The sequence below is a fragment of the Camelus bactrianus genome, chromosome 3 (genome assembly GCF_048773025.1).
Source record: "Camelus bactrianus isolate YW-2024 breed Bactrian camel chromosome 3, ASM4877302v1, whole genome shotgun sequence".
NCBI lineage: Eukaryota > Metazoa > Chordata > Mammalia > Artiodactyla > Camelidae > Camelus > Camelus bactrianus.
This window is the reverse complement of record NC_133541.1, coordinates 1,423,725-1,434,756: the sequence shown is the minus strand read 5'-3', so window position 1 is coordinate 1,434,756 and position 11,032 is coordinate 1,423,725. Positions and strand designations below refer to the sequence as shown.

Genomic DNA, 11,032 nt, shown 5'->3' with positions numbered 1-11,032 from the left:
CTGCCTAGGAGGTTGTGGAGCCCCTACGTGCAGATTCAGGCCTCAGCCCCGCCCCTGCCCAGGCACTATGCACAGGAGGAGATGGTAGCTGTGGCTGAGCCCAGGCTCTCTTCTTGCGAGATGTGCCAGTAATGGCACAGGTCTGAGGAGACAAAGGCTACAGCACCCCTCCCCCCAGGGCACATGCCTGTTTACAGTTTTGTTTACCTTCTGAGTTAAAATTTACCTGACAATGAAATGTATAAATTAGGCTTTTGAGGTTCATCCTTGTATCAGTAGTTGATTCTTTTTTATTGTTGAGTAGTATTCCATTGTTTGAATATACTATCATTTGTTTTATCCATTCTCCTACTGATAAATACTTGGGCTTTGGATATCTTTTTTGCAAGCAAACTTTTTTTTAAAAAAATGCAAATATAGTATACATGCTTAAATGTGAACACATCTTAAGTATACAGCTCAGTGATTTTTCACAAAGTAAACACATCTATGTAACCTTCATCCAGTCAAGAAACAGGACATTGCTGTTCCACTTTGGGTTTCTTCCCAGTTACTACGGCACCCCTTTGATGGACTCACCATCCTAAATTCAGCCACCATGGATTGGTTTTTTTGCTTTTGAAATTTTTGGTCCCGTACTTTCCACTCAACATTATGTAAGATTCATCCATTAGTGTTTTCTGTAAACTAGTATATTTTTTATTGCTTTAAAGTATACAACTTGTATGCATGTGCCACCACTTATGGTTATGTATTTATTGTTGACAAGTGTTTGGGTCATTTTCTATTTGGGGGTATAACAAATAGTGATTATGAGAATTTTCTGGATGTCCTTTGGTGCTCAGATGTAGAAGTTTCTGAAGGGTACACACATGGGTTACACTTGGTAATAGGGTGTGGGTGTGTGTGTATGTGTATGTGTGTGTGTGTACATATACACACACACACACACACATATATAACTTTCATTCAAAAAGCCTATTTCCAAAGTATTTGTAAGAATTTATATTCCCACTGGCCATGTGTAAGAGTCCCCATTGCTTGTTGCCCTCACCAATGCTTCATATCACTTAACAACTAACTATTCTAGTGGATGCCTAATGGTGTTCCAAGTGTGGGTTTAGTACGTATTTCCAGTATTACTAAAGAGGTCAGCCCCTTTTCATAGCTTATGTGGAATTTTTTGTGTGTGTGTGAAGCACCTGTTCAATTATTTTGCATATTTCAATATTGAGGTTCTGCCTTTTTCTCCACTGGTTTTTGTTCTTTATATGCCCTAGATACAAGTCTTTTGTTGGATATAGGTATAGCAAATATATTTTCCCACCGTATGGCTTAGCTTTTCACTTTCTTAATGGTATCTCTTGATAAAAATAATTCTTAATTTTACTGAAGTCCAACTTAAAACTCTTCTTTTATGTTTCATGCTTTGTCTGGTTTAAGAACTCTTTGCCACTTCAAAGTCATTAAACTATCTCCTACACTATTTTCTAGATGCTTTATTTTGGTGGGGGATTAGGTTATTTATTTTAATGGAGGTACTGGGAGTTGAACCCAAGACCTTATGCATGCTAAGCACACATTCCACCTGAACTTTACCCTCCCCCAGATGCTTTGCTTTATGTTTCAAATATATTAGATTTATAATCTATCTAAAGTTACTGTTCATGTATGGTACAGGGTTTAATTCAATGCTGTTCCATTGGTCTATATGTCTAACTTTAGGTAGTTATCACATAGACTTAATATTGTTTTATAAGTCCTTTAACATTGTTCTTTAATATCATCTTGGCTATTGTTGGCCCTTCACGCTTCTCTATGTATTTAGAATCAGCTTGTCAAGTTCTACAAAAAAACAGTAACAACAATTAACTGTTGGGGATTTTGATGTGCACATATAAATCTTTGAATCAGTTGAAGGGGAACTGACATCTTTAAAATGCTGAGCCCTCCAATCCATAATGTTGGATTACCTCCCCTATATTTATTTTTATCACTGCTGTAACAAATTATCACACATTTTGCAGCTTAAAGCAACACAAACTTATTATTTTATGGTTCTGTAGGTCAAGTCAGGAACAGGTATCTTTTGGCTAAAAATCAAGATGTCAGCAGGGCTGTATGCCCTTCTGTAGGTCAAAGGAAGAATATATTTCCTTGTCTTTTCCAGCTTCTAGAGTTCACCCACATTTCTTTACCCATGGCCCTTCCTCTATCTTCAAAGCTAACAGCTTTACAGCTTTCTAATCCTTCTTCCAAAGTCATATCTTTCTGACCACAGCTGGGAAAGATTTTCAATTTTTAAGGACTCCTGTTGTTAGACTAGGCCCATGTAGATAATCCAGGCTAATCTCCTTGTCTCAGAGTCCTTAACGTGATACATCTGCAAAATCCCTTTGCCATGTAAAATAACATATTCACAGATTTCAGGATTAGAGCATGGATATAGGTAGGGGTCAGTGTGGTGCACTATTCTGTTTATCAAACTGTTTAACATTTGACGCTTTCTGACAAACGTACAAGATAGAAGATCCTGATCATGTTTAGAATGCTTCCTCTGCAAAATATTGGGCACTGAGTTTATTTGAAAGGACTGAAAATAATATTACCACAGGAATGGTTTCCTAATTCTACTGACATTTACTTACTTTATACTTAAATACCCAAAATGGTCAGCCAGGAGTGGGATCTTGGCAAATAAAATAAAAGTATAATTCAAGCTTTTATCACTGAATTTACTAGCTAATTCTGTTTTAGAAACAGACAGAAAATAAAACAATTTAGAGTAAGTCTGATTACTTATATATTAAGTGAAAATTAAGTTTTAAAAGCATGTCTGAATATGGGATAAAGTAAGCATCATAAAATGTAATGTTAATATTTAGTACCTGCAAATCTCAAACTCCCAATTTATAAACAAGTTCATACTGTATAGCACAAGGAACTATATCCAATACGGTTTTGTAGTAACTTATGGTGAAAAAGAGTATGAAAATTAATATATGTATGTTCATGTATGGCTGAAGCATTGTGCTGTACACCAGAAATTGACACATTGTAAACTGACTACATATATATATATTTGAAAGGGCTGAAAGGACTATATATACCAAGAAAAAAAATTAGATTGATAACCAACAAAAAAATCTGTCAGTAATATAATGCTAGAAACACAGACACAAAAGAAAATCTCAGGCATACATCTGTTTATAGAGTCCTAGAAAAAATAGTGCCTATGCAAGTCCCTGATAAACATGAGAAAATAGGAAAGGCAATATAAAAGTTCAAAATGCTTTGCTATGTAAGAGCTGCAAGGTGACTCAGACACAAACTTAAGTTGTCAAAATGTTTATATAATTAATGATAACTTAAAGTAATTGAGGACATCATTTTAAATGAGATAAAAATAGCTGCTCAATTTTCATATTACTAAGCAAGTCATTTCTGTTTATAGTAGGTTTATATTATTTTTATATGTATTTATATTTTATAAAGACATCAACTTAGATCCTGGCTGATAACTGACAGTGGAGCAACTGATTGATTTAAATGGGTATCATAGACTTATCAGATTTCATATGCTTTAAATATACATTAATTATTAGCTGTCAGGAAGAGTTCAATTTTCATTTATTCTAACATAGATGTGTCACAGGCAAGTTACTCTGTATTTACAATGGAGAATCATGATAGATATAAAGATATCAAGCCTTATTGATCTTCATAGGGGTGCTTTTATAAGAAAAGGAGAATAAAATAAGAAAAATCTAAAATACTACTTTTTTTATAGTGTTCTAACAGTTTTATCTTATTTTTATTTTTTTACTGAGTTATAGTCCGTTTACAATGTTGTGTCAATTTCTGATGTACAGCACAATTTTTCACTACTTTACGAATATATGTATATTTGTTTTCATATTTTTCCCCATGAGCTACTACAAAATTTTGAATATATTTCCCTGTGCTATACAGTATAAACTTGTTTATCTATTCTATATATACCTGTCAGTATTTACAAATCTTGAACTTCCAGTCTGTCCCTACTCACACCCTGTAAAATAATATTAAATCAACATATATTTATGAAGAACTATGAAAAATGGGAAACTATAAGTTGTTTCTTTAAATTGGAGGAAAGAGAACTGCTTTAACTGGAAAATAGTTAAAATCTGGCAAGTTTTATGATTTCATGTTCACCCCTGACAGCTTTTTTTCCTCCTTTCTCCTTCAATCTTTTTTGGACCTTCTAAAGAATTAAATAAAAAAAAAAGAAAAAAAAAGAAAGAAAGAAAGAAAGAATAAAAGAAAATTAAGAAACAGATTTGCATCTAAAATAACCTCCTAACTGGAAAGATTGTATACTTTGTGAAAAATTTACAGCTGCCGACTTATGATCTATGTCTCTGTCCACACTGCCTTACTTGTTAGGAAGGGTCTTAAAAAAAAAAAAGTAAAGAAAAATAGCAAATTATAATGGCTTTTACATTTTAAATTCTTTTCTATGTGTCTACAATCTGCTCTATCATGAGTTATTAAGATAAACATTATCAGCTATACTCTACTTTCCTATCATGCACATTGTGACTCTGAGAAGCACGCACACTCTAACTTACCATCTGCAGGTGGTGTACAGGTTAATGCAGTTCTTTTGACAATATATGGTTTTGTAGTCTAGTTGTCTACTACATAATGGAAAAGATGTAGAACTACTGGTACCACTGCCCTCGGTCTCTGTCATTTACCTTAAACATACCTGGAAAAGTAGATTCAAAAACTCATTGGCAAGAACATTTTTCACACTCCAGATATGATATTCCTCTAGAGTTAAGATGGCCATTCTGAAAGAGAAACAATATTTAAGAATATCTTAAATCTTCATCTTATATTATTTGAATAAAATCTGTTTTATTAAAATGCAATGGTCATTTGTCTGAAAGAAAACTAATGATTTAACATAGATGCTATGTGTTCATCTGAAAGTAGGCCAGCAAGAATAAGTTCAAAAGTAACCAAACTCTGAAGTAGTCACAACGTGGGCAATTTATCACCAAAAATCTTCTTCCTCCAGTAAGACCTGGGAAATAACTCACAGTATCTTCTGGTTCAAGGTGAAGTTTACTAACAGAACCCACAAAAGGTTCTGGTTAGAGAAAAAGGACTATTTACTAACTTTGAAAGCATCTTTCCAAACTCTCTGGATTATGCCCTTTGACCCTAACAATTTTCTAAGATCTTCTTTAAAACATCTGGTAATATTATTAGACTTCTTAAGAGACTTAAAAAAACTAAATATATATAATAAATGAGTATCTATATTAAGATTTCCTCAAAATAAAATTTAACATTACTTTCACAAGTTGAATAAAGCAGTATTTTTTTTTTTTTGGTGTCAAAGTGTACCAAAAATTACATTTATATACAGTAGACAATATTTCTTGGCAGGCAAAAATATAACCAAATGCTTCTTACTTCATGTTTTGAACAATCACCTTAACAATCCTAGATGAATAATAATGTTCTTAGCTTTTATTACTTAATTATATTTTTATTATCTAATGATTTATTATTTAATGATATTTAATATTTATTATTAATGATATTCATGTATTCATTCAATATATAATGCCATTTATTATAAGAAAAGATTTTAAAGCACTATGATGGTAATTATTGGCTTTCATGATGCAACTTCCATAAAAGTATATTAATACCAATGTAATGGTACAAAATAATGGGTAATATTGTCACAGTCTAGTCACCAGTGAATATGGGTAATAGGTTTGGTTGAAAGGTCCAAATTCTATTCTAAATTTTTACCATTTCATTATTATGGTTACACGGAGATGGAGCAGCTAAATGATCTTTTTTTTAATGTTCAAAAGTACAGCCATAAGAAGAAACACGGTCTTACATAAAAATAGACAGCGATGATAACCTCCATACTTATCAAACACCCAGAAAAAAGGCAATGGAAATTGTATCTCTACATAAGGTATTTCCTAACAGAAACTTTCCTATGTTTCTGTTTTCATATATACCAAATAGAAATGGCTACCTTAGTTTTGAGCAGAAAAGTAAATGAAGACATTTATCTGAATTGCCAAACAAAGATCAAGCCCTGAAAAATTCATTTCTATTATTTATTTCTGTTGAGTGTCAGTTAATAAGACTATGATGATTTCTTATGGATTTATGATTGAAAAAAAAAGTTACTTATTTTTCTAAGCCTGTATAAGACCACTATGGTCTACATCCTACCATCTGCTACTTGGTACATGTCAACATTTGAATAGAAAGGGTCAAATTAACTCATATGTGTCTCACATATATGGATTATCTTCAGTTTCACAGGGATACATAGACATTAAGGCAAACCTATTATAATATCTTTAATAAATGTTGTGAAACTAAAAAAAATTCAAGGCTTTATTCTTTGTAAAGTACATGCTTGTTTCTGCTATTATACACTTATTCTGGCTGCTATAAAAAACTTAGAACAGACCGTCACCAATATTATTGAAAAAAAAAATTTTAAAACTATATACACCACCCAGATTGAGATAAAAAATAATTTCCATCATCCCAGATATCCTATGGTCCTTCCCAGTTAAATCACCCATCTCCAAAATCACTATTGTAACACTTATTAACATGAGTTGTCTCTGTTCTAGAACTTCATATAAATTGAATTGTACAATGTGTTCTTTTATTCTGTGGCTTCCTTTGCTCAATATAAGCTTTGTCTTACCATAATGTATTAGAATGGGAGAAGTAAAGATTATAAACTACAGATGGCAAGGGCTGTCTCTACTTAATTTTTATAAAATGCCTAGCTTATAAAATATAATGTTTTTATGTAAATAACACTTAATGGAGTTGTTTAAAGGTGGAATGGGCTTTCCTTAGGGACAACTTGGAGGAATTGTAACCACAGGTCCAAATAAGCATTTAGCAGGGATGATGTAGAAGAGATTCAAGTATATATATGTAAGGTATGTGTAACAATTCAGAATATAATGTATTTTTAGAAAAGAATAAATTAGTCTCTGCTAGACTCACCTTTGTGGTGTCATGTGCATTCTATGTATCTTCTACAATGTTGGATACATCCACATGTAATTCCTTTAAAAACAGAAACCCAAATCAGTAGTTAGGATAGAGAGGGTATCATTTTTATTAGCCAGTAGCTGAAGTATAAAGTATTTTCGGTCAACTTTTTTTTTCTTTTTTTAATTACAGAAATAGATTGCTTGTTTGCCTTAAAAATTTATGACAATTTTCCAGTGGTTTCATTTTTTTAATATAATACATTCAGCTTATTAAATTTTCTAAGGCAAATTCTCTTCCCAATTTTGCATCTTTGGCTATGAATATTTTGAGTAGCATAATATAGAACCTAGAAGTAGTAAGAAATCTTTTTCTCAACCTGTTTTAAAAAATTCTTCACTCTATGTTCCTGTTGGAAGTTTACATTCAAGAAGATGTATACAATCAGACTTTACCAGGGTATCATCGGTGCAGTTGTCCTTCCAGACCTCTAAATGTGCAACCACGTGTCTCTCAGTTCAACCCTAGAGAGAACTCCATCACCGTCAACATCAAATACCTTGAAGCAAACTAAAGAAAAGAAACTCTTATGGAGGGAAATTACTTTCATATTCTGAAGTATAATACATTTTATTACAAGCTGCCCTAGTAAAATTACTTAGTTCCTCAAACAATTACATTCTGGATTAAGTTCTTATTTGGAGGAGATTGTGTCATTAAAGTCCTTTGAACTTGTAGGAATTCCTGTACACTTCACAAGTCTCTCTCCTTATATCATTAGCCAGCTAAGAGAACTCTATCCTTCACCTAAATCTAAAGTTAAATTTCTTGCAAACTGAAAAAGAAGGGCCAAGTTATTATACAATATCTCACAGATTTTGAGAAGGTAATTCAAGCTTTTAAATTAATTTCTAATATATAAAACTGATCACTTCAGAGTTGATTCTTACAATGTTGAAAATATTCCATCTACATTAAGAATCAACAAAAAGCTGGTACAGTCAGCCCCCTGTATCCATTGGTTCTGCATTCACAGGTATAAACAATAGATCAAAAATTATATATATATATATATAAATTTTCCCAGAAAGTTCTCAAAAGCAAAACTTGAATTTGCTATTCACTGACAACTATTTACATATCATTTACATTGTATTTACAAATAATTACATTGTATTAGGTATTACAAGTAACCTAGAGATGATTGAAAGTATACAGGAGGATGTGCATAGGTTATATGCAAATACTATGCCTATTTTACATAAGGACTTGAGCATCCATGGATTTGGTATCTGAGGGGGTCTCAGAACCAATCCTCAGCAGATAATGACAGATGACTGTATAAAGATTTTGCCTCTCCAGTGTAATTAATGTGCACCCAATATTTTTGCCTAAGAACAATCTCAAATCTTCAATGAAGTTTATATACAACAAGCTAAAAATCCGAAATATCAGCACTTTGCTAATTAACATCAATATAAGCAAAATTGCTAGTTAGTCTAGTTGGTTAACTTCCACTAGTCCACTGGCAAAAAATAAATTAAAAAAAAAATTTAAGACAATAATTAACCTCAATTGAGAAACAAAGACTTCAGCCTCTTTAATACCAGAACTTTAATGTGAACAAATAATCTATCACAAAGCCAGGTTAGAGTAATGGTATACTATCAGGGAAGACAAAAGAAATCTAAATTTTTAAGATTAAATAATTATCTACTTCACACACCCGTGTGTGTAATAATTATGTATTAATTATGCTATTAAATTAACTGAGTACATCACAGTACAACATGACTAAAGAATATTGAACTAATAAGTATCATACCCAAAATACGCAGTATTTGTTAAGCTGTATTTTAGAAATATGCACAGATAATGACCCTAGTGAATATATAAGAATTAGGTTCCAATTAAATGTAAACTGCTGCATTTTCCTAACCAAATATGGTTAAAATTTATTAATGTAATATGCTTATAAATTACACTATAATATTTTAGCTAGGTTAAAAAGATAAATTTAGTATTTAATAAAATTGTTTTATCATAAATTTAATTTTGCTAATATCAATATACACAGTGCTAGAAAATAAGTTGGAATTCAAGTTAAGCAAGACAAATTTTCTATATAGACTACCAGAAAATATATTCTATATGCTTAACATTTTCAAATACATCAAGAATGATGTAGTTCATTTATCATGAATTGTACATTCATCTGGAAAATCAACCATTATTAATAACAAAGATCTTAAATTACTCCACAGTAAAAAAGAATAGATGATTGAACCTTTACACTGACCTCAGTAAAACCTCAGGAAGAGATTGCTATTTGCCAAAGGGATGAAAATTCAAGCCTTAATCAGATGATTTTTTACATGAATGGATGCTAATTTTTTTCTCTGTATAGCTTCCAAATTTTGTGATGTTTAACACACTTACATTTCTGTCTTTCAGCCAGAGGTCCTCTGCAACAAGCTGATAACCCACAGGATATCTCCTTAAAATCTATGTGGCTGTCATGATTTTCACCAAAAGCATTAAATAAACCTGTAAAATAGGAACACAGAATAAATCACAGCCAACAAACTTCCTGTTTATAATGACATGCTTATGAAAGGAGGCATGACTCGCATAAACTGACTTAGTTTTTAAAAGTTATCAGTAGTTTCCACTGTCTTAGGAAGTTTTTTTTTCTCCCCCTGGAATAATTATAACCAAAATTTAACTTCCTAGAAGAAAATACTATCATTTAGTGTTTGGTTTTGTCTGCCTACCTGTCTCTATCTTATATTAATTCCAAAAGTCAAAAGTGATTGTAGAATGTAAAAAATAAAAATATATTTTAAAAATTTAACTGGAAAAAAGTCAGAGACCACAATTATCCTAATTCGGAAAGACTAAGAAGAAAAAAGAAAAAAGAAGAAGAAAAGTTGAACTCTATCAAAGATATACTGTGTTGTTATTAACAAGCTTCATACAACTCCTTCATGAAGCAAAGAAAACACACTATATTATAAGAGAAAGAAATTCTGTACTGCCGTCTTCATTGTACCACTTAATCTGTATAAATAAATATATTAAATTTCAGAAATAAAGGGCAATTTATAATCTAATCTTGTGGTTTTTAAACTTTTCATAAAAAATAAATGGAATCATTTTGTTTTCAAATGAAATGATTTCTCAATCTCTAATTCTAAAAAGGTAAAAACATAACTTCACTGCTGAAGTGGAAGCCCTGTCTGTTCTAGCTCCCCTAACAAATATTACTAAAACACACTAGAAACCTGAAGAATACAGACTGTCTATTTCAAGAATCTAATTCTGTGCCCTCAAAGAGCAGAAAATTGAAGCTAAGAAGTAGTTAAATGACTTGCTAAAAGTAAGAAATTTTTTTAAAAAGGTCTGAATCAGAAGCAGAACCCAAGCTTTCAGATTTCAAATACAGTTTTTGTGATTATCAGCTACAACTACTCCTTGTAAACCTCATTTAATATATATATATATAGTAGTGAAAAGTTTAGAGCTAAGTGGGGACCTTAGAGATGGTCTAGTCCAGTGGTTTCTTAATTTTTTAAGGGTGGGGGAAGGATACAGCAGTGGAACCTTCTTCTATATAAAAGAAATACAATAGACACTACTCAGCTGAGGAAGAGGTGAGGTCACGTGTGGAAGCTAGAGCTTTGACTATTTAGTGTCCACCACCCTGACCTTGCACCAGATGCTGAGGCACCACACTGGAGCACAGTTTCATAATGATTGTCTTGGTCAAACTGATTTTATATATGAGAATATTCAGGTGCAGAAAGGTAAACCGACTTACACAAGGCTCCAAAGGTGGAAAAAGGCTCACGTGTTTACCAAAGAACATTTGTAGAAAATAGAAGGATTCCCACCTTCACTCAGAGATGGACAAATTGGTGGTGAAGCCAATGGGCCAAGTGTCTCTAAATCAAATCATCCAGTTCGGGATTGAGCCCTCAGCAAC

General features: G+C 32.1%; 1 long non-coding RNA gene across 3 annotated transcripts; it reads right to left on the bottom strand.

Annotated features, from left to right (window-relative positions):
- Window positions 1-388: 388 nt before the first annotated feature.
- On the bottom strand, window positions 389-11,032 carry LOC141575657 (uncharacterized). 3 transcript variants are annotated; one of them, XR_012503352.1, is made up of 6 exons: window positions 10,941-11,032; window positions 9,487-9,594; window positions 7,503-7,617; window positions 7,060-7,122; window positions 4,754-4,838; window positions 389-1,845 (listed from the first exon to the last, which is right to left on the bottom strand). It is a non-coding gene; the product is annotated as an uncharacterized LOC141575657 (long non-coding RNA). The 3 variants fall into 3 exon arrangements; XR_012503350.1 differs by having other exon boundaries at window positions 10,868-10,978; XR_012503349.1 differs by lacking the exon at window positions 10,941-11,032 and having other exon boundaries at window positions 9,487-10,044.